The sequence below is a fragment of the Lissotriton vulgaris genome, chromosome 4_1 (genome assembly GCF_964263255.1).
Source record: "Lissotriton vulgaris chromosome 4_1, aLisVul1.2, whole genome shotgun sequence".
Taxonomy (NCBI): Eukaryota; Metazoa; Chordata; class Amphibia; order Caudata; family Salamandridae; genus Lissotriton; species Lissotriton vulgaris.
Genome location: NC_141691.1, coordinates 2,054,427,383 through 2,054,452,129, shown reverse-complemented (window position 1 = coordinate 2,054,452,129; position 24,747 = coordinate 2,054,427,383). Strand labels below are relative to the sequence as shown.

The 24,747-nt window shown below is 46.2% G+C and overlaps 1 pseudogene; it reads left to right on the top strand.

Moving 5' to 3' along the window:
- The first annotated feature begins 17,596 nt into the window (after positions 1-17,596).
- The window catches only part of LOC147724955 (uncharacterized), a 44,223-nt pseudogene continuing 37,072 nt past the window's right edge, over positions 17,597-24,747 (top strand).

The window sequence follows — 24,747 nt, the reverse complement described above, 5'->3', positions numbered from 1 at the left end:
AGTTACCTAGGGCAAAAGTAGTTTCATTTACTACAGCTTCAAGGGTTCTGGTCAATTCAGTTTACTGTTTGAGACAGTTCCTAAATAAGGAAAGAATCCTTTATTGAAATCTGTGTATTGTTCCCATGTTGTTTCAGTGTAATCGACAATCGGGAGTTCTCTCCTGGGTCTAACATGAATGAGATGAGAATTTCTATGGTAATCAGGTGGGGCTAGAAAAACAGGTGGCAATAGGAATGCAATGTAACAAGTACCATCCCAGTCTGGAGGTAAACGTATGTAAGCTGTATGGCCACAAATGAAATAGGAATGTCGGGAAGCTTTGAATATAGACTTGCCTTTATCACTGAATTCAATAACTGTATTACAATCGCTGTGTCCTAGATGTACTGAACCATTCTTTCTAACACATAGGTCACCTTTCACTGGCAAAACTGATATTGAGGGTAAGTTCGAACTAGTTTCTGACTGGACATTCAAAATCATGAGGTTAAGTGTAAAATTACCTAATCCATACACTTCGTTTTCTAGATCGGTACCTGTCATTTGGGGAAGACCCTCCTTGTCAGGGAAACATGCCTTATTCATAACTGTATTCAGGTCTCCCCATATCCAATTACCTTGAGAAACTTTGGACTCACTATCTAACGAGGACATTAATGTAAACCATGCACCACATGAACCATTGTGTGTAAACTGGTAAGGAAAAAGAGGCAAGGCTCCCGTCATTTTCTGATAGGGAGGGAGTCGGCCACATACCCAGCAATTAGTAGCATTGCTGGTCTGGTGAGAATGATGTAACATACGGATGAAAGAATTGTTACGCAGTGCAAGTCGGTAAGAAAGTTCGTGCGGGGGCAGATCACTAAACGTGTGGTCTGCAGTGTCATTGAAAGAAGAATGTGCTTGTATAGGAAAATATACATGTAACATATAGCTTAGGCATATAATCATAAGACTCAGAAAGAACATGACGAGTAAAGTAACAATACATCTACTTCGGAGATTCTTGCAATATTTCTGTTTCTTGATCTCCTGTCTATCTCTCTCACTATGTGGGTCTAGCTGTGTACATGTCAGGAACCTGTCTAACCGCTTCACCCAGGGGGATACTTAAACAATTAAACTGTCTGACTTACTAGACCTCAACTTTAATTTGTACTCCTGGGACGGAGTTTTCTCTACCAGGGGGAGTTTAGTATCAATGATTGGAATGCGGCAGTCCTGGGAAACAGTTTTTGGCGGAAGTCCATAACATTTCTTGATGTGGCTCGAGTGGAGCCAATTTTTTCTGCCTTCAAGTTTCACGGCAGTCCTTGTGGTCATCAAAGCGATCTTAGGTTCCTTCCAGCGAGGCTCCAGAGGGCTTGACCGGTCAAAATTACGGACGTACACGTAATCACCAGGGACGATCTTGTGTGGCTTCACCTCGGTGTTGTCTGGAAAGGCTGCTGCGACCTGTGAACGACATGATTGTAGTGCAGACATCAAGGAAGCAAGGTAATCTGTCAGCATGTTACTGTCAACATCAGTTAATTTACGGGGCAGAGGCGTCCCCCACATATTCGGTGGCCGGCCAAAAACCACCTCATACGGGGATAGCCCTGTCCTAGAATGGGCTACCATTCGCATATAGAAGAGAGCAACTGGAAGGGCTACTATCCAGTCTACTCCTTTTTCTGCACAGACCTTGGCAAGACGTTTTTTCAGAGTCTGATTGTGTCTCTCTACTAATCCAGCTGCTTCGGGATGCCGAACACAGTGGAACTTCCATTGGTACCCTAACAAAAGGGAAACCTGCTTCATGAGCTCGGACGAGAATGGCTGTCCGTTATCTGAATACACGACACGAGGTAAACCAAACCTCAGGAAAAATTTGCGAACCAACTGCTTGGCAGTGGTCACGGCAGTGTAATCTGGGACTGGATATGCTTCTGTCCATCAGGAAAGTACACATACAACTACGAGGACATACTTGAATCCTCGACAACGGTCCATCTGGATATAATCCATCTGAAGGACTTCAAAGGGGTGATCAGGAGGATGAAATCCACCTTGCTCTACTGGAATGCCTTTACCTGGGTTGAACTGACAACAGATCATGCAAGTACGCACTTTCTGTTTTGCTGCTGCTCGTAAATGCTTATTGAACCAAAGATTTTGAATACTGTCTAACATAGCTTTTTCTCCTAAATGTGCAGGACTATGTGCTGTGTTAATGATAACCTGAACCATAGAGTCGGGGAGAAACCATGTGGCTTTTCCCTTCGTCATCCATCCCTGTTCTGTCTGGATCCCTCCTAGTTCTGTCCATTTCTTGATTTCGTCTGGGGTAGCATGTGTCTGTATGTCAATTACATCTAGTGCGGGATCCCTAACTGTCATGCAATGTGTTGGAACTACTGTCTTTGTCATATCAGTCGTATGAGTATGAGTCTGTGCTGTATGTTTGGCTGTTCGATCTGCCAGGTCGTTACCCTGGGAAATGGTATCTGTGACTTTCGTATGTGCTTTACACTTCATGATGGCTATGGCTGTAGGCAAATGTATTGCTTCTAACAGAGCTTGAATGAGGGGACCATGCTGTATCTTGGCACGTGGGAAGTTAAGAAACCTCTCTCTTGCCAAAGGACTCCGAAGTCGTGTACAACTCCGAATGCATAACGGGAATCTGTGTATATGTTAACTTTCAGGTTCTTGGCTCGAATACAGGCTTGGGTCAGAGCGATGAGCTCTGCTGCTTGGGCAGACAGTGTGTCAATACGATGTGTTTCTATGACTTCAGTTTCAGTGGTCACTGCATACGCGGCCACCAACTCTCCTGTACTTGTTCTCATACATGAACCATCCACATAAAGTGTCAGGTCTGGATCTGGTAATGCGATATCTGTCAAGTCTTGTCTGGGCTTCGTCATAGTGTTAATGACTTCCACACAGTCATGTGCCATAGGGTCTGTTGTACTTAACGGTAAAAGTGTAGCAGGATTCAGTGTGTTGCAGCGTCTGATTTCTATGTGTGGCTGGAATAACGTCAATTCATAACCTGTCAGTCGTGCTATAGTCAAGTGCTGAGTCTGTGTTCGGTTTAAAAGAACTTCCACAGAATGTGGAACCTGTACTGTCAATTGGTGTCCTAATACTATGGAATCACTTTGTCTAATTGCTAGAGCTGTTGCTGCAACTGATTTCAAGCACGCAGGCAGAGACTGGGCTACTGGGTCTAATGTACTAGAAAAATAAGCACATGGTTTGTGTGAACCTGCTTGATCTTGGGTGAGTACTGACAATGCAGTACCTTCGCGTTCTGTGACAAAAAGTGTAAAAGGCTTGCTGTAACATGGTGTTGCTAAAACAGGTGCTTGACATAGGGCTTTCTTCAAGTCGTCAAAAGCTTGTGTATGTTCCTGAGTCCAAGGGAGGACAGTCGATGTCGCTGCCTCCTGGGTTGTCAACTGTATAAGGGGCTTGGCTAGATATGCGTACTGAGGGATCCACTATCTACAGTAAGAGGTGAGGCCTATAAAGGCCCGTACTTCTTTTTGTGTCTTGGGTTGTGGCATATGTACAATTAACTGAATGCGGTCAGGTGTTAGCTGTCTCCCCCTCTTGGACAGCAAGTGACCAAGGTACACAACTTGCTGAACACAGAATTGCAGCTTCGAAGGAGACACTTTGTGTCCCTTGTCGGCCAGAAAATATAGAACTGTCAGAGATGCTTGTTCACATTCTTGTTCACTTCGAGCGGTGATCAATAGATCATCGACATACTGAAGTAGGGCAGTGTTAGCAGGCATGTGGATACTGTCTAGTTGTCTTTTCAATGCTTGGCTATAGATACTCGGACTTTCCGTGAACCCTTGAGGTGCACGTGCAAATTTGAAGCTTCGGCCATTTAAACTGAATCCGAAAAGGTACTGGCTTTCTGGATCAATGGGAACACTAAAGAAGGCATTCTTAAGATCGATTACAGTAAAGAACGCCGCTTCGGAATCAATAGCAGTCAATAGGGATGAAATATCTGGGACCACTGGAAACTGAGGTATGATACATTTGTTAAGCTCTCTAAGGTCAATCACTAGACGATATACAGGAGGTGCATTTGGATCAGTACGTTTGAGAATCGGAATGATTGGAGAATTACAAATATTGGAGTCAGTTTCTACAACTACTCCTTGAGCAATAAGCTCGTCAATGATTTTCAATAAGGCTGCTACAGCCTCAGGTGGCAATTTGTATTGTCGGATTCTGGGCAGAACAACACCTTGCTTGAGTGTAACACGATATGGTGTGATATGCATACAACCTACATCGGTCGGACCTTGTGCCCATAAATGCTGTGGTACATTCTGTAATCGGGGATCAAAATCTCTCAACACATAGTGACCCTTGAAGTCACGTAAAAACAATCTCACTCCTTCCGGAGAACAACATATTACAGCTCCTAGAGCTTTCAGCGTTTTAATACCTAGCAGGTTTTCTGGACATGACTTTGTAAGCAATAAATCTGTAGTACGGGACAATGGACCAACTGCAAGAGGAACTGGTTTCGATACTTCATTAACAATAGGCTTTCCTGAAAATCCAAGGGAAACATTCTGTGAGCCTGAGAGGGGTGCCCCTGGAACCTCGTCATGACTAATGGTAGTTCTGCTTGCCCCTGTGTCAATCAAAAATGTTCTGTCTTTTCCTAATACCTGACTATGTACATAAGGACCGTCTTGATCTACAGGAATCTCGATGAGAGGCAAACCCACTTCCCTCTCTAGGCTGTTTCATGAATACTGTTGGTAATCTGGATACTCTGACTGTGCATACTGGTACATCTGCTGTGTAACGTGTTGTGTTGCGGCAATGGGCTGGGGCTGTGGGACCGCTACGGTCTGTTGCTGAACATGTTGTGGAGCAGGTTGCGGATTCTGTTGAATATTCTGTTGAACATATTCTGGCCTAGGTTGACGTGGTCTTTCTTTCGTTTTGCCTGTAGCAATATTATGTTTCAGAACGGCACAATCACTAATAAAATGACCTGGCTGTTTGCAATAATTGCAATTTCCTTTAACAGGACCTGTAGGACGACTAGGCTGTGTGTTCTGCGTGTTACCCCTCTTCTGACCATCTGCTGGAACAGACTGGGCAACTAATACTTTCATTTTAGTGTCTTTCATGCGTCTCTGTTCATGATCGTGTTCCTCTCTGATTCTATTCTGGTGGTACTGTAACATTTGTAACATTTGGGAAGGCGTATTTGCTTGCCATGTACTTTCGACTTTCAATACTCTGTTCTTAACCTGGGGTAAGGAATTCTCAACTAATTTGGTTACGAAAAGATGTGGGAATGACTCGCTACTTGTTTTCAGGCCACTATTAATAATAAAACATTTCTCGAATCTAGAATGAAAATCACTAGTGTCTTCGTCTGGTTTCTGTTTGCAGGCGGAAATTGCATCCCAATCTTCCTTCTTGACTGTCAATAATCTAGGCAAAACCTGTACTAACAATCCTGGTAATGCTTTAGTTTTGTCCCCAAGACCTAAACCTGGGGTACGTCCTTTTTCTTCATCTTCTAATTCGGTCCAATTAATCTTTTTATCTCCCACCTCCCAATCCTTCTCCTTCAGTTTTTCGTAAATCCCTGCTGGCAATAATACCTTTAACATTTTAAGAATGTCTGAATATGTGTAATCGCCCATAAGTAACATGTCTTTCAATTCACGGTGGAACCCTGCAGGGTCTTTATCGTGACAAGGTACAATTTTCTTCATTTCCAATAGTTCCATTTTAGTCAAAGGAGTGTATACAAATACGCGTTCAAGCGTATCATCTGGCTTCCGGATTGGGTGTACTTCTCGTAAAGGATTCTGTCTGTCTAGGTGATATGGCTGTCTGACTGGGGGTGGAACTGAAACAAGACGTGTAGTCAGGAACATACTATATTTGTGACGTTGTTCTAAAATGATATCAATTAAATCGGTACCTAGGCCTCTCCATCTTCTCAGGAGTAAGTCTTGCAATAGATTATACAGCGGACCTGGATCAGACTGTTGGTTTTCATACTGGGTAATGAGATGTTGAGTCATGTATATACCAGCTAGTCGCTGTTCTTCTGGAGTAAGACTTAAAAACGTTTGCACTACTAAATCATCTGTATATATACTGTCATCCCCGGCCCATTGGACTGCTGACCGGGCTAGTTCCTGATCACGTAAGGTAGTGAGTTCATGATAACCTACTCTTTCTTTCAGGATTTTATCAGTAACTTGGAATATATGTTCAAGAGAACATTGCTCTGGTATCGGGGAAAGGTATCGTTTCTTGCTTTTTAGACGAATGGGTCTGTCAAAAGGATTATTTAAAGGATACTGTTTAGGCGGTTTCGCTCTACCTACATACGCTAACAGGTCTTGAGTTTCTGTAGCATTCTCTGGTTCTTCCTCCTCCTCTGAGGTATCTTTATCGTCTGACTCGGGAGGCCTATCAGCCTCCTGTCGGGCATGTATTGCTACTATTTCTTTACGGATCTTTCTTGACATGACATCTATACAATTCTGTTTATCATGTTTACAATCTGCAATATTCTGACTCCATTTTGACAATCCCTCCATCTCTTCTTGCGAAAAGCCTGGCTGGTCTTGTTCCCTTATCAAACAATTAATCAAAAATCGCAATATTAAACCTTGTGTCTCAACTTGGCCTCTCTCCTGTTCTAATAAAATGATATATGTTGTCTAGATGTTCGGGCATTTCTGGTAATAACATCAGATAATCTGTAACACGGCGTAGACGTAATGAGGCTAACATCATGGGTCCTGTCTTGCCAGGTACCGGATCATATCTACAATCCGTAAGTAACTGTGTAAGCTTTTCGGCTGGGCTTGCTTTAGGTGTACGTTGCATTGCTAATTCTCTCATTGTCACTCGATGTAATGGTGGCGGGGTGTGATAGGGACCTTCTGTAGCACCTCCTGAGGTGGAAGCATGAGCATAACCTGACGTCAATGGGTGCGGGAAAGGTACATTTATCGGGGACGACTGACTCTGAGTCGCATTTGTACCAAAAGGGTTAAGAGGACCAATAGTAGGGGGACCAGTAGGGGAAGTGACAACAGGTGCGGGAATATGCTGACGTGGAGGGGTCGTGGCTTGGGCTTGATCAGCAGGAATATGTTGTGGCAGATTATTATTAGCAGGATGTACGGGTACATTGGTATATGCGGGAGCTACATCATCTAAATAGGAAGAAAGAAAAATATCTGCTGCGGTCTTATGGTGACGTACTTTAGTCGGAACCAATGGTGGTGGCAAGTTACTGGATACTTCCGGGTTGGCCTTAGGCAGGCCCTCGGCAAGAACTGGATACATGCCTGTAATGAGTGCATTTCTTTGTCAGTCTAATTGTTCTGATCTGACCTGTTCTCCTTCTTCTAGTAACTCTTTTTCTTTGGCTTTTTTGGATTCTTCTCTACTTCTCTCTGCTTTTCTGAATTCTTTTTCTGTTCTTCTATGCGATTCTTTACGCCACAATTCTATGGCATCTTTCTGTGATTGTCTGGCTTTCTTTTTCCATAATGCTTCTTCTACTCTCATGATGCACTCGGCATCCCATGTCCCTGAGACAGGCCATCTAAACTTCTCTTCTAAGTGCTTGGTGTAGTCCACCCACAAATCTAAATACAAAACACCGTCTAAGCCGTGCTTGTGGTACATAAAATATCCTGGAGTGTCCCTAGGCGGGACAGGCACTGCTTCTTCAAGTACCCCTTTCCTAGTTCCTATCTGACGTAACTTTGAAAATAACGGCATTTTTACTTTGACTCGAACACAATAAACACAGCAATGAAAAGCAAACAGTCATTCATACCACGACATGAAACACATTAAAACATTTCGAATAGATACTGTCTAGTACATAAAACACAATACTTAGAATCACGTGAGAATAATGCTAGAAGGCTTGAATACTGAATCACTGAATTACTGAATTACTAGATGCACTGCTAAACAGTACAGACCGGTCCCATAAAGAGACACGTCATACCGCGCTCACCTAAGTGAACACGTACGGACCAGGACTGTGTACCCAGACCTGTCTTGACCGGACACAAACTAATGCACCCGTCTAGATGCGTCCCTAGCAACGGTACTCACCGGGAGCAATACTTGAACTTGAACTTGAAGGCCGCTGACTGGACTGGACTTCTACTGGTACTGCTACTACGCATGCGCCTCGACACTTCGGAACAGGTGGGCCTCTGGATACCTCGGACACTGCTACTCTCGGCTGGGCTCTGGTCGGGATCCTCCGCACTTCTCACCGCCTCGTCTGGATGTCGACCGCAGTCTCCGTCACCTCCGTAGGCCTGAGGGAGATACAGGAAAAAATGCAGATGCGCATAGGTGTCCGTCACGGCTGTGGCAGGGGGCAAGGCCTGCGACGCATCTCCGGCGCGTGGGGTTGGGGAGGGGTCCCTGTTCGGGCGCCAAATTATGTGGTAAATAAATTTACCTAGTCATTTTTACAGTATAATTATCATTACAAGACAGCTCATTCAAATGAGAGGCAGAGTCCGTGGTATCTGAGTCATACGGGTTTTAATGGAAAACCTCGAGGTTGGAGATCATGTTCCGTCACCACTAGGGTTCGGGAAGGGACAGTCAACGTTTTATTAACATTACACATTATATATAGTAAAGTAACATAATTGAATCCAATACAGTAGGCGTAACAGGTGAAAAAGAGCGAGATAAGAACACATGTGCGTAAGAAGAGGCGTGAAAGAAGGCGTGTAATAGGCGTACACGGAGGCGTGCACTGTACATGTCAGAGAAACGTCACAAGAATCGTCACATGTGGGTGGGTGCATAGAGAAAGCTGCAGAATCAGCAGAAAGTGCGGATGCGCGCGCAGCTAGCATGACGTGACATAGACGTGTAACTGGGGAGAACTTTAACACTAGTAAAGGAGACAGAAGTCTGGGATGTCAGAACGACCTGGACCAATAGCATATCTGGTATCTTATGTTTGGAGGATGTATTATCTGGAGTAAAAGGTCTCTCGGGCAGAGGCTATACTATACTGAATGCTAGTGTGTGCATATGTGTCTACTTGTCTACGTGCAGGGCCATGGGCCTACTATGGCAACGGGAACTGTAAATTACTTGCATGGAGACAGGAAGACTTGCTCTTTGCTCTGCAGACGGGGAGCTGTTTACCTAAATCACTAGACAGGAATGTGTTTTCGAGGAGGCTGAACAGATAACTTGAAGGCAAAATACGGTTTTGGCAGGCAGGCCAAGTTGAGCCAGGCACCGCTTCGCTTGACAGGAAGTAAGGCAGAGGTCAGGGATACGTGTCCATGCTGCAGCTTTCAGAGGCAGGAGGCAGAAAGGGCTCGGAGACAGAAATCAGGGCCTAGCTCGGCAGAGCCAGGAAAAACGTAAAAGTGTACCATGTAAAGACGTTGGCATGGTATGGTTAGGAACTGAATTATCGATCCATTCATGGTGGATCTGAAAGAGGACATGTTAACGTTGGACGCAAATGTATTTGCGTCTTCATATTCGGTCATGGAGGGAAATTACATGTACTTTAAGCACGTACATGGAGACGTTGGGGTACACGTTAGGGGACATACTAGACCATAAAAATTTCAATTACCTCACTTCCACTAATCTGACTGGATACATGCCATCACACATGTTAGCATTTCTCCATCTGCGCATCCTACACTCATGTGTTTCTCCCCACAAATTACGAAATCTACCTCTTGGTCTGATATGCTCTCTCAATCTTTCACTTTCTAATTCATGCATCCCATTCCATAAAATCTTCAAACTGAGTTGGTCTGGGTCTTGGTTCAAGATTCATCATCTTTTCTCTCAAACTTCATAAAACTGCCACATCAAATGATCCTCCTTCTGGAAAAGCTAGTACACCACTATTTTTAGTATATCTTGCCCAATTTTCTAACCAAACACACGTATGGTAATCATATTTCGACAACATGTAAGAAGCAGGCGTTTTCGGCGAAGGAAGCAATTTTCCCTCTCTCGTTATTATCTTCTTGTCCTTTACAAACACATTCTTTAGTTTCTTAAACCATGAAGGTTTCTTTTTTTCTTCTCCAAATTAGTAATCCATTTTCTGTAAATTCCCTGTCTTTCAAAAGATTGCGCATTTCCTGATTGCTGTTCCGTAGCACCAACCTATCACAGCGCGGTTTACACTAGTGTACCAATTAGAACAAGATACGTCTCCTTAGTGCTTAACCAATAGTATAGCTGTTTTTCGTGATAAACCAATCAGCTCTACTCTGTCTTGGTCACGAGGACCAATCCCAGCGTGGCACTTTTGACGTCACCAGCATTCCGGCTTCCGCAGCGCCGACTGACCCCTCCATTACAGGATTTTTTGAGAAGCCGTATTTACAAGATATTCCACTAAATTGGTTAGTAATTTACACAAAACAACTCCATTCGTCTGTTTCTCTAAACAAAGCGATAGATTTTCTCAATTATACGAGTTATTCTGTATTTTCGGTAGACAGCGCTTACCTCTTTTCAACCACAGAATTTTATATTTGCCGATAAAGCAGCTCTTGCCTCTGACTTTACCCTTCTCACAAGCTCAGGTTAAGTTCTATTACTCTCTCAGCAGTAAGGATACGCAATGATACCTGTGCTTGAAAGCCAAGATTTTATAGTCTGTCCTCGCTATGCATTTATCCTTTCACACACAGTGTCCCTAAACAGTGATATACGACGATACCACCGCAGTATAGGACAATACTACTTTTTTGAAACAGACTATGCGCTGTGCGACTTCACTTGTCACACTTCCTCTGCCTGCAGACAGAGTAACCAGCTTCACGCAATCCTCTGAAGCCTTTTCAGGACTACATATAACATAATACGAACTCAACAGATGTTAGTCATAATTCTGTACATCAAAACCCTTCTATAACACTTTATACATAATCCTAGCTAATTCTATAGCAACCAATGCTCTGCTACTAAGCTAATAACTCATGCAGCGCTTTTCCGGAAATAATTTCTATTACCATAACACCTTTCCCTGAAGTACAAATCATATATATACTCGACAGTGGGGCTCATGACACTGCGAGTCATTCACAGAACACTTCCAAACTTCTTCATGGATCGGTGAAATTCAAAGGAGAGCTGCTGTATCATAGTGGAGTGTCTAAACTAAAACTAGATATTTATACTGTTTACACCTGCAGTTTAATTAAGTTTACCATGTTTTTCATTTAATAAAACATTTATTTAGACAAGCCACCACTGAGATCAATGGATCTGCTAGTAATAATTAGCCGTAGGAAAACTCAAGACCAGCTTAATTCTGCATTTATCTAATTTTTAATAAAAGCAAATTCTGCATGACTAAAGTTTATTCACTTTCTTTATTTATTTATTTCAAAAACGAAATTGTAAATAATAAGGATTTTAAATCTAAACAGTTAGATTCATTTATTCAGGAAAACTCTGAAATTGACATTTTCGCTTTATGTTATAAATCAAGTATTAGCAAAAGACAGATAGTTCCCAAATAATCATTTATTCTCCTAATTTCCCTAACTAAACCCTCAACTAAAGTGAATCTCCCTGTCAAAGGAAAAAGAAAAATTATGTCTTACATCTCAACAAATCAACATTCCGGCAGCATCTCTCGTAGAAATCGAAAAGAAGTTTTTTCTTCAATAAAATCAGCACTTTTTATACCCTTTTCACTAGCTTTATCTATCTAAAAGTGTAACTTTCAGCCTAAATTCGAGTTCTGATTGGACAATTTTGGGGTTGATGAGCATCATCTCGTCATCATAATATTAATTTTCTTTCCGTCCACAAATTTCTAATGGGTCCTTTGTTTTGGTCCAAGTCTGGCCTACTCCTGTTCTCCACTCACTACTTTGCCGTTTATTCTCATGTTCTGAACCATTGTGCTCATAATTTTGACAGCCATCTATACTTCCAGGCCACAGTGTCCTTGAACCATAGTCACTCCAGGCACAAGCAGCTCGCGTTCAGACTCGGTTTTTGCTCGCGCACGCGTACTTCTTTTATGGCCACTATAATCAAGTGACTCCATTTTCTTTTAGGACTCACGAGTCAAAAATGGGAACTATCATAGAAACAAACACAAATGAAGGTTAATTTAAGAATTTTAGCCCTTCTGTTTACCTACCCCTTTTCCAAGGTTTTCCCTATTAGTAGTTACCTAGCGAAATAGCCACATTTAAGCATGATATACTCACTTATCCTCGCGTTTTGCCACAAAATACGTAAACAAAAAGCACATATATGCTGCATTCCGTTATCTTAAAGCTGCTTATTAGTTTAGGACATGATAGACTCACAAGATTAGTTAATTATGATTGCACCATAAGCATAATTAATTTCCCACGTGTGTCTGTGTAGGTGCAACTTTTATTCTAGGTTGGTTAGTTTCATGTGTCACTCAATTAGTTCAAATTAGGATTATGGAAGTATGATTTCACAAGGATACACAAAATGTTGCTTTCCCACCTTGCTCCATCAACTGCACTCTCAATGTTTAGTCATCAATGGAAATCATACAGTGTGGTTTTTCTAACTTGTCAACACTCTCCATTTTAATTTTCTGGTTGACTTGTTCTCCTGTCCTCTCACTCACCCCATCTGCTACTCTACCACATTCTCCCCCTTCTATAGAAATAATAATGTCTTGAACAATTTCACAGATGTCACAACATCTTGCCCTATCTCTTGTATTTTTCTACGATGCGAATGTGTTCTACACACCTTGGCAAAGTGCCCTCTTATTCCACAATTGCTACAAATTACGTTCCTGGCAGCACACTTAATACTGGAAGATATATGTCCTGGAGTCCCTCCACGGAAACACTTTATTTCCCTAGTACTTTTCTTGTAGCTTTTTGTATTAATATTAAAAGTGCCCCAAGTTTCCTTCTGAACACTGCTTTTCTTGTTCACTGTGTTTTTCTTGCAACTTCATCCTCACTTTGTTCTCTTTTGAAACTTCACTAACCACTTTCCTTTTATTGTGATCACCATCCTCCGTTTTCCTTTTCCACTGTGCTGTATGGTCCTTCACTGAGCAATCTGTATTGTTTTCTCTGGGGTATTTTCTTTAATCAAAAGTTTCTCCTTCAGATTTTTACTTTTTGTGCACTTTACTATATGGTCCCTAATTAAGGAATCTGTTAATTGCTCAAACTGACAGGATATCATTAATCCCCTCAAAGTAGATACATGTTACACAATATCCTTGTCCATCCGTTGTACTCTGGAAAAAACCTATGATGCTCAAGAACCACATTAGTTTATGGTGTGAACTGTCAATCCAACAGCTGTAGAGACATTTTGTCCACATTACACTGGTGTCCATTCCCAAGGACAACTCAGGAAGATCTTCATAGAGTCTTCTTCCTTTCACACCTAAATGGTGTATTAGTATTGCTTGTCTTCTCACCGGCCTATACTTATCTTCATCACCAGCTAAAATATACGTTAAAAACTGTTTCTACCATGTTCAAGGCACTGAATGACCACCAGAAGTTGTTAAAAAAAGGTGGAGGTGATGTCATAGCTTGATCCGCCATAATCTGCAAGGAAGTCTAAAATAACAATCTAAAACAACGATTAAACACAAAAAACTAAATAATAAATGTAATAAAAATCTAGAACAATAGTATGACATAAGGAATTTCAAAAAGTATTCGTGTCTCTTTAACTGTCCCTTCTATGTGTGTGCAGTGCTTCTCCAACTGTTTTTTTATTCTATGTCAGTCCACGGAGGCTCTGATTATGCTTCTCTTATCTTTACTGACAAAAACTGCAGCCAATAAAACTTTAAACTGGCATGACCCCGGAAGGACAACCCCCTCCATCAGTCTGCACCAATCACTGTCCAGTCCAATACATAACAATCCATGTAAAACCGGAACCTTCCTCTTTCTTTGCTGCTGCAGCAGCGAGTTAAGTGCCTTTCCCTTATTTTCTTTTGCGGATGAGGGTTTATGGTGTGTGACTTGGTGATTGTGTTATATTGCGCGATTGCGCAGCTTGTTATAGCGCTATTGCGCGACTGTTTTCGACGTCGGGTTTTCGCTACCCGGTCCGCCGTCCTGCGGAGTGCGCTGTGCGTGTGAGCACATTAGGGGGGCGGTGGAGCAGGAGGAGGCAGACGCGGCTTGATCGCGCGAAGGGAGCAGTCGAGTGTGTGCCCCCAGTACAACGCGCATACGCGAGGAGCCGAGTTCTGTTTTTGCATTACCGGCTCCTCGCGAACTGCGCGTTTCTAGACTGCATCAATCCTTGGCCTCATATTAACGCTGACCGGAGCATGTCCGGATTAAGAGCTTTGCTCTAGGGGAGTTTTGGATGTCTTAGGGGTCTCCTACCCCCTGGTCCCCGCAAACCGCACTCCTCCCGCATAACGTATGACGCCGCCACCCTCCTTTCCCTTAATCCCGGACGCGCACCACAATGCTACGTTGCTACCCCAGGACTAATTCACGGACCATTCGCCTGCCTCTCCTGCAAGTTCACCTGCATCAGGACCCACGCCAAATCTCCCCCCTCAAAATACAACTCCGGCTCTAACCACCTGAAATGCATCCTGCTGAATACCCGATCGGTCCACAGACACGCCACTGAACTCTGGGACCTACTTCCTACTGCATCACCGGACGTCGCATTCCTTACAGAAACCTGGATGAACGCATTATCAGCCCCCGACATCGCCATAGCCATCCCGGACACTTTCAAGATCATCGGTAAAGACCGCACCAACCAAACAGAAAGAAGCATTGCCATCGTCCACAAGAACACCATTCGAATCACAACCAGCTCCGACGATAACCTCGCGACTGCCGAACACCTTCACTTCCAGATCCACACCGACCCCAGGACCACACTCAGAGGCACACTCATCTACAGACCACCAGGAACCCGCACACAATTCAACGAAGACATCACTGACTTCATCAGCCCCCATGCCCTCATCTCCGAGAACTACATTCTACTGGGAGACCTCAACTTCCACCTGGAAAATAAAAACGACAGCAACTCCACCACCCTCCTAGACAACCTGGCAAACCTCGGACTCAAACAACTTGTTGACACCCCCACCCATGTAGCCGGACATACGCTCGACCCAATCTTCACCTCCAGCAAGCACATCTCCTTCGATCACACCACAGCTCTCCATTGGACGGACCACAGTTGTGTTCACTTCAGCTACAAAACCACCTCGACCAACAACCTATTCCGCGAAGAAACTGGAACAAAATCAACACCGACCAACTCCTCACATCGCTCAAACAAAACCCTCCCGCCCTCTCATCGGACCCAAACCAAGCTGCCACCAAACTCATACAATGGATCACTCACAGCGTTGACGAATTAGCACCCTTGAAAAACCACCAAACCAAACAGGGTAGCAAAAAGGCCCCCTGGTTCAACGATGACCTTAAGAAATCCAAGAAACTATGCCGTACTCTCGAGAAAACATGGAGAAAAAACCCAACCAATGACAACCTGACCACCTTCAAGACAGCCACCCGCAAACACCACCAACTAATCCGATCCACCAAGAAATCAGCATTTAAGGATCGACTCGACAACAACGCCCATAACAGCAAGGAACTATTCAACATCGTCAAAGAATTTACCAACCCCACCGCAGCCTCAAAGGACATCACTCCCTCCCAAGACCTCTGCGATTCGTTATCCTCTTTCTTCTACAACAAAATAGCCGACATACATAACAGCTTTGAGAACATTTCCAATGAACAGCCCACTCCATCCACCTCCGAACCCAAACCGCCCTCTAACAACCTTAGCGCCTGGAACCCAATCACCACTGAAGACACCATTGCCTAATTAACTCCATCCATTCAGGTTCGCCAACTGACCCCTGTCCCCACCACATCTTCAACAAAGCAGACTCCATCATCGCCCCCCATCTCCGTGATATCATCAACTGCTCCTTCAACTCCGCTACCTTCCCAGAAAGCTGGAAACACGCCGAACTCAGCACCCTCCTGAAGAAACCCACAGCAGACCCCTCTGAACTTAAGAACTACCGTCCCATCTCCCTACTCCCATTCCCTGCCAAAGTCATTGAAAAAGCCGTCAATAGCCAGCTTGCCGCCTTCCTTGAATCTAACAACTCCCTCGACACCTCACAGTCCGGCTTCCGAGCCAAACACAGCACCGAAACCGCCCTCATTGCAGCGACAGACGACATCCGAACGCTTCTGGTTAACGGAGAAACAGTTGCCCTCATCCTACTCGACCTCTCCGCCGCCTTCGACACAGTCTGCCATAGCACCCTCATACAACGCCTCAGCAACATCGGCATACAAGGAAAAGCCTTAGACTGGATCATCTCGTTCCTCGCCAGGAGAACCCAGAGAGTCCGACTACCCCCATTCAAATCAGAAGCCACCGAAGTCATCTGCGGAGTACCACAAGGATCATCACTCAGTCCCACCCTCTTCAACGTTTACATGAGTCCCCTCGCATCCATCGCGTGACAACACAACCTTAACATCATCTCTTACGCTGACGACACCCAGCTGATCCTTTCCCTCACCAAAGACCCTACCGCCACCAAAACCAATCTTCACGAAGGCATGAAAGAAGTAGCCGAATGGATGAAAGTCAGCCGCCTAAAACTCAACTCAGACACAACGGAAGTCCTCATCCTAGGATTATCCCACTCTGCCTGGGACGACTCATGGTGGCCATCGGCCCTGGGCACGGCACCCATACCCACAGACCACGCTTGTAACCTAGGCTTCATCCTAGACTCCTCCCTCTCGATGACCAGACAAGTCAACGCCGTCTCATCCTCTTGCTTCAACGTACTTCATATGCGCAAGAAAATCTTTCGTTGGATCCCCACCGAAACAAGAAAGACTGTCACCCACGCACTGGTCACTAGCCGACTGGACTATGGAAACACCCTCTACGCTGGTACCACAGCCAAATTACAGAAAAAACTCCAACGCATCCAAAACGCATCAGCCAGACTCATATTGGACATCCCTCGCCAAGCTCACATTACCGGTCACCTGAAAGACCTCCACTGGCTTCCCGTCAACAAGAGAATAACATTCCGTCTCCTCACGCACGCACACAAGGCCCTTTACAAACTAGGACCCGAATGCCTCAACACACGACTGTCCTTCTACACACCCACCCGCCAACTAAGATCCTCCAATCAAGCCCTCGCCGCAGTTCCGCGCATCCACAGATCCACCATGGGAGGAAGATCCTTCTCCTACCTGGTGGCCAAGACCTGGAATTCTCTCCTCACTTACCTCCGCCTTACACAGAACCACATCTCCTTCAGAAAGGAACTTAAAACCTGGCTATTCGATAAATAATGCACCCCCTCCCTCAAGCGCCTTGAGACCCTCTGGGTGAGTAGTGCGCTATACAAATTCTTGAACTTGAACTTGAACTTGCCTCTGTGGTGTGTTGGCAACTGGGGTTGCTGAGTGTGTGTAGAGGCACCCCTGGGTTGCTCCCCCCTGTTAATCTCCTCCTCACCTCCTTTCCCTTGGATATGGCGTATTACGCCAAGGAGGGCGACCAGTGGGTCGAATTCAATGAATATGAGCAGTATGAGCTTGAGGAAGAACAATTGGAGGAGAACTTAGGTGAAGCCCTGGCTACCCACGACCAGAGCTCTGTTAGTAAAGCCCTGATTAAGGCGTTAAAGCCTTTTACTAAGTCCCATCAGCCATCGGGCAAGAGGAAGTTTAAATCTTCACGAAAGGGGGATACTTCGGATCAGTCCCAGGCCCACAAGTTAGCGCAGATGGCCAAGTCAGTGATGAGGGACCATGGCTCTATGGCTTGTCAGACATTGGGGGATTCCTCCTCGACGCCACCTGGTACTTCAGACTCGGAGGTGGATTCGATAGCTTCTTAAAAGAAGACTAAGAAGACTAAGCACACGGCATTCAAGGCAGATGATAGTCAGGTCCCTAGGAACCTTCTGTTTGACCCCAATAGTATAGTTCACCCTAGATCCACGGACTGGGTGCCCTGTGCTGAAGTTGCGCATTATGTCACCAATAACTTGCGTCAAGGTTTTGAGAGTGGGGTGCGAGCCACGTTGAGGTCGGAATGCCCCAGACCTTCAATGACAGGGAAGGTGACGGATACTCCGGACCTTGATCCTACCATGACAGCGTTCATGAGAAATTTTGCTAAAGACCCTAAAAAAGGGCTGGATAGGGCATGGCGGGGGTGCCAGGACAAATTGCTGGACGTCTCTGGACCCCTTACTAAGATTCTGGAGGCCGCGGTCAAGGCCAAAGAACAGGACGTGCCTATGGATACGTCTGATATAATGGAATGGGCCCAACGCGCCATGTGCTTTTTGGGAAATGCGAATGTGGCTCTGTCTACAGAGCGGAGACGCTCTTTTCTGATATGGATTGATTCCCAATTGGCAGAGATGGCAACCAACGAACCTGGTTCTATGGCTAACGGCATGCTCTTCGGAGACAAGTTCGTTAAGGAAATGGGCAAGTACGTCGCCACTTTTTCTGCGCTTGACAAGGCGCAGACCACGATAAAGAAGGTGCTTCACACCGGTGTTTTTGACAGGGCCGGACGTCAGCGAGGTCGAGGGTCCGGCCGAGGTTTTAATCAGACCTCACGTGGAGGTGAGCAGCGAGGCAGAGGTTACCAGCACTCCAACTTCTACCCCTCCCGTAATCGAGGAGGTCGTGGCAGAGGACAGAAAGGAAACTACAGAGGACAACAAAATAATTCAGGAGACAATTCCTATTCAGGTACGAGTTATTTGTGCAACAGAACACAGGGTGGGAGGCAGATTGGCCTTATTTATTCACAAGTGGCGGGAGCTAACAACAGATCCCTGGGTGTTACAAACCGTCCAAGGGTACCACATAGAGTTTTATGCCTCCCCCGCGCAGCGTCAAGCGCCCGCGCCACTGCATTTTTCCCTACAAGAACAGAGTTTCATAGATGCAGAGGTGCTGGCTTTGCTCAGAAAGCGAGCAGTAGTGGAGACTTTGCCACACTTTCAGGGCTTTGCAAGCACCGTCTTCGTGGTTCCAAAGAAAGACCAGGGCTTTCGACTAGTTTTAAATCTCAGGGATTTCAACGCATGGGTGGTGTATCGGCACTTCAAAATGGAAGGCATACACATACTGCGCGACATTCTGTTAGAACAGGATTGGATGGTACGTCTGGACTTGAAAGACGCATACCTGGCGGTGCCCATTTTTCCACTGCATCGACGTTTTCTTCAATTTCAGTGGCGCAACAAGTGGTTCGAGTTTGCCGCCATGCCCTTTGGCCTCTCGTCCGCTCCCTGGTGTTTCACCAAACTGATGAAACCAATAGTTCAGTGTTTAAGGGAGAGGGGCGTAAGACTGATCATTTATCTAGACGACATCCTGATTTTGGGATGCTCTCCGGAGGTTGTTTTGCTCCATCTATCAAGCACGGTTCACCTCCTTCAGGAACTGGGCTTCCTTTTGAATTTGCAGAAGTCCATTCTGACACCTTCACAGGTTATGGAATTCCTGGGGTTCCAGGTCGACTCAGTGAAGGCTCAATTGCTCTTACCGCTCAAGAAGAGGGTGGCAATCAAGAAGGAGTTGAGGAAAGCGCTTGTCTCTCCGACAATTTCCTTGAGGACCTTAGCACGCCTGGTGGGGCTGTTGGCCTCGTCCATCCAGGCGATCTTTCCGGGTCCCTTGCACTACAGAGAGATGCAACGATTGAAGGCTTTTCATCTTCGCAAGGGTGTGACTTACGCCCAACAGGTTTTGCTGTCGGCGGACGCTCGCACGGAGATGAACTGGTGGTTGGAGCATATGGAGGCCTGGAACGGCAGAGCCATCTTTGCTGTCACCCCAGAAGTAGTGATAGAGTCGGATGCAAGCCGGTGGGGCTGGGGAGCCCGTTGCGGCTCGGTGGAGACCGGGGGCCGCTGGTCCCGCGAAGAATTGAATCTCCACATCAATTGTCTGGAACTCCTGGCGGGTTCCTTTGCGGTGCGGACTCTATCCCCTCAAAAGATCTCTTGTTGCATTCTCCTACGCATGGACAATGTGTCCGCGGTACGGTACATAAATCGCCTCGGAGGCACCAGGTCTCGTCTCCTGGCAGAGATAGCCAAAGACTTTTGGCACTATTGCCTGGACCATCAAATATCGGTGACGGCAGAGTACATTCCGGGATCTGTCAACGTGACAGCGGATTGGAACTCTCAGTATTTGAGGGATGCCAGCGATTGGAGGTTGCATCCCAAGATTTTCAGGGCTTTGGACCACTTGTGGGGTCCGTGTGTGATAGATCTGTTTGCCTCACGGCTCAACAGACAGTTGCCCCAATTTTTCAGTTGGCGCCCGGATCCTTTGGCGATCAGCTCGGACGCCTTTCTTCAATCATGGACGATGGGCATTCTTTATGCTTTCCTCCCGTTCATCATGATCCCGAGCATGATCCCGAGGGTTCTAGCTCAGATTCGGAGGCAGAAGGCAAAGGTGATTTTGATCTCCCCGTGTTGTAAAACCCAAGCATGGTTTCTGGTCGTGATGAGTCTTGCATGCGCATCACCAGTGCGAATCTCATCATTTCCAGACCTTCTTACGGACCCAGTGGGCCTTCAACATCCGCTGGTCCTTCTGGATCAGTTGTCTCTCATGGCGTGGAGACTTTCCGGAGACGCTGGCAAGTGCCGGGAGTTTCTCAGGACACTCTCTTTTTCGTGTCACAGGCATGGGCACCTTCCACCCACAAGCGTTATGAGTCAGCTTGGAGACGTTGGGTTGGTTGATGTAACGAACGGCATTGAGATCCGGTGGGATCAGATATCTCTATGATTGCGAATTTCTTGGCAGATTTGGCTCAGTCAGGCTTGGCATACAGATCGGTGAATACTTTCCGATCAGCTATTTCGGCGGGACATCCGCACGTGGATGGTAAACCTGTTGGGGAACATCCACTGGTGTGTAAGGTTGTCAGGGGGATCCGGCTGGTGAACCCCCCTCAACCCAAGTATACGGAACTTTGGGACGTTTCTGTTATCTTGCGTTTTTTATCGGCTTGGCCGGCTAATGAGGGTCTGTCTAGGAATCAGCTCTCAGCGAAACGTACGATTTTGCTATGTTTGATTTCCTGCAGAAGAGTATCGGACATTCGAGCTCTGGATTTGTCAGGTAGAGTATTTACTCCCACAGGAGTTTCCTTTACAATTTCGAAGCGTACTAAGACACACTCAAAATGTATTTCCTATCCTGCTTTTCCTCACCACAGTAAATTGTGTGTAGTAAAGTGTTTAAAAGTGTATGAGGATTGTACTAGAGAGTTTAGGAACGATTTTGGTCAATTATTGATTTCTCTAAAGAGGCCTTTCCGCCCAGTCGCCAATGCTACTCTGGCCAGGTGGGTTTCCTGGTTGTTGAGTCTGGCGGGTATTGATTCCTCCAAATTTGGAGCTCATTCTGTTAGAGGGGCTTTTGTAGGAGAGTAGGGTCTGCAATCCTATGATCACCCCAGATTTTTGCTTTTTGCTTCACTGGTTTACGACTTCTCTGGCTGTGGGCCTGCTAATCAGACCCACAGCCTTGCTGTTCTCTCACTAAATTGACACGTGTACCTTATGTGCCTTTAACAATTGGTACTGGGCCACCTTATCAGACCCTGTAACTCAGGGCATAGGTGTACCCAGGGCCTACCAGGGGCTGCAGCATGTATTATGCCACCCCTGGCTGGCCATCTAAATCTGACACAACTGGCTGCACGACAGCTGGGGCAAGGTGGTGTAATCACCCTTTGCTTTAGATATAGTATACCTATATCTAACCCTAAAATGGACACCCGTATTCCTATCAGTCACTCCTATGGCAGGCCTTGACAATCCTGAAGGCAGAGTGCTTGGAATCGTGTGAGATGGTGCTCTGGCATGAGCTGAGCCCGTTTGCAGCTTGCGGAACCAAGTCCTAATAGCTGTTCCATGATAACGCGTACCATATACTCTTAAGTGCATTATAATCCTCGCGGTTATATGCTAACTCTGGTATCGCTTTATCAAAACATGTCGAGTAAGGTGTCATACGAATTGGAATACTAACCCCTCGCCAATTCTGGCGACGGGGTTAGCATTCCACCCTTCTAGAGGGACACGACATATATGTAACTGTGAACCCCGGTTAAAGTTAACTCAAGCCTCAGCATCACAAAATGGATGCTGCCACCACAGACACAAGTCTGACCTCCTGCTGCTGGAAGTCCTTCCAGCGAGGGAGGCTTGGACAAAGTGTTTCCTGTCAGGGGCGGTGCTAGCACCATCCCAGATAGGGTTTTGTGTATCCTGGGTAGGCAGGGCTTTAGAGGAAGGTGACTGCAAGTGGCACCCCGGTGCTCACTATGCATAGGCCGGCTAGAACCAGTTCCAGGGGCACACCAGCCCCTGACCTGGGGAAAGTCCAGCATGGGAGAGGTGTGTAACCACCCCCCTTCCTGGTCCCACCCAGGGGCAGGACCTAGTCGCGTGCCAGCCCCTTTTCCTAGTAAAAAGATAGGAGCGGGCCCCCTTCCAAATTAGATCATCTTTGAATCCTGAAACTACTTTCTATGAAAGGATCTCTCGACTTCTTCTCAAGATTTCTCCCTTGTGACTAAGGAGTAGTCACCCTGCATCCGCAGGCACCATCCAAGCATCGCGGTCTGCTGTAAGTCTCTCCTCCGGATCAAGACTGCCCAGCTCGACGAGAACCGGCTTCCCTGGCACCTCTGACCTCAACCTGCATCATCAGCCCAGCTGAGATTCATGGGTGTGACGAGACCTTGAGGGACCGGCCATCTTCAGGACTGCACGACCCTTGCCCAGCACGACCGCAGAGGGATCCTCGAGTGAGTGCTTTGGGGTCCGGGAAGCCCCAACCCTGAGCAGCTACAGCACCGAAGTCCAGCCCCCCAGCATCCACCAGATCTGCGTGGGGCCCTTCTGCTCTTTGCTGCTCACCGCGTTGTCTGGCTACTAGCCCCCTGGCTTCTGGCCTTCCCGACGACGAACGACGACATCAACACTGCTGGTCTGGTTGCTCCAGACTGGCCCTTGCTCCCCTCCAAAAGAGGAGCACCCCGGACCCTCCTGGTCCACTCCAGACGCCATTTTGAGTCCACCGCGTGGGCTTGCATTTGCCAAGACTTGTTGCCCCAATCCTGGGTCCAACGACGTCGACAGCAGATACCATCGTGGGACAGCTCGCACCTCCATCCTGGTCGCCGACAACGCCTCCTGGTCCGTGAGACTGCAGAGCCCAGCGTCGCCCACTCACCTGGTCGAGGTGACTCCATCCGGTGCCATCCTGGTGCCCATCTAATCACTGGCTAGTTATTCAGAACTTGGTCCCCTCTGCTTACAGGTGTCTTCCATCTTCGATCCAGGCTTGGATCCATCCGAATCTCTTCACTGGTCGCCTGCCAGCAACTTCTTCTTTCAGGCTCCATAGACTGCAACGAGGATTCCCGACGTCTTTCCAGACCTATGCAGCCGCAGCCCCTGGGCTAGGTAACTTCGGCATTTCGGTGCCCCAGCATAGCCTCACTATCCAAGGGTCCAGATCCTTTTTCGTTTCAGCTCTACCTAGTCGGATTCGTCCGATTACACTAACTTTGTAATTTCTAGCATCCATAGACTTGTCCCGCATCCCGCGTGAGAGTGCACACTCTGCACCCGATCTCCCTAGGCCTCCTGCTAGTAATCTGAAGGTTCAGTAGTCCAGTCCTAGCAATCCTAAAGCCTATTAGAGTAGTACTTACCTGCTAGTAATTTCGCATTCCACTTTTATGGTATATGGTTCTTCGTGCCCCTCGGGCATTTGTGTAAATTGTGCAACTTTGCGTATTTTCCTAAGAGCTTTGTATTGTGCTTAGCACCCTGTCCTCATAAAGAGTCCAGGGTTGTTGTGTTCTAAATAAATATACTTTATTTTCATAACAACTTGTGTGGTGTCCTTTCCCTTGGTGTTCAAGGTGTATATGTGATGGTATAACAGCTGCCTTAACACGCCCTCTAGAGTCTAGCCTAAAGACTGCTCTTGTCCATGCTACTAGGATAGCTGGTCTACGGTTGACTTACAACCAATCATCAATGAGGGTCGTTTGGACTGATACAAAGTGCTCACTAGAATAGTGAACATTATATATCAGGCCAACTTCTCACATTGGTGAGCAGCGGTTGGGTTTTGAGTTTGCTGTTGTTTTACCACACGTATCCTAAGAATATAATTGTGAAAGATCACATAAGTACCCAGGTACATATAACTTAGCTTAGAATACTCTGAGTTCTACTGAACCAGCTTTTGTAGTTCCTCAGGGCCTAGCACACCCTGACTACAACTCTTAGCAAGGGATCAGTAGGCAAACAAATAGTGTAGGTAGGCGCATCACTTACACCACACTAGAAAAGCATGTCAGACAAAGGAGGAAACTCTGAGTCTCCCCTGGTGTCAGTTGACCCGCCACAGGTCATGTCCACATATGCAGCTCTTAGCTTCCAGGAGATGAGACAATTGTGTACCTCCAGGATAAGCATGGGCGAATTTTGCAAATCTCGCGTTCGCGAATTTTGCGGGTTTGCGAACTCGCAATTCGCAAAATCCGCGAATTCTCGCAAATTTGCGGATTTTTTTTTTGTGTGTTCGCGCGGGTTTCTGCCAGTTT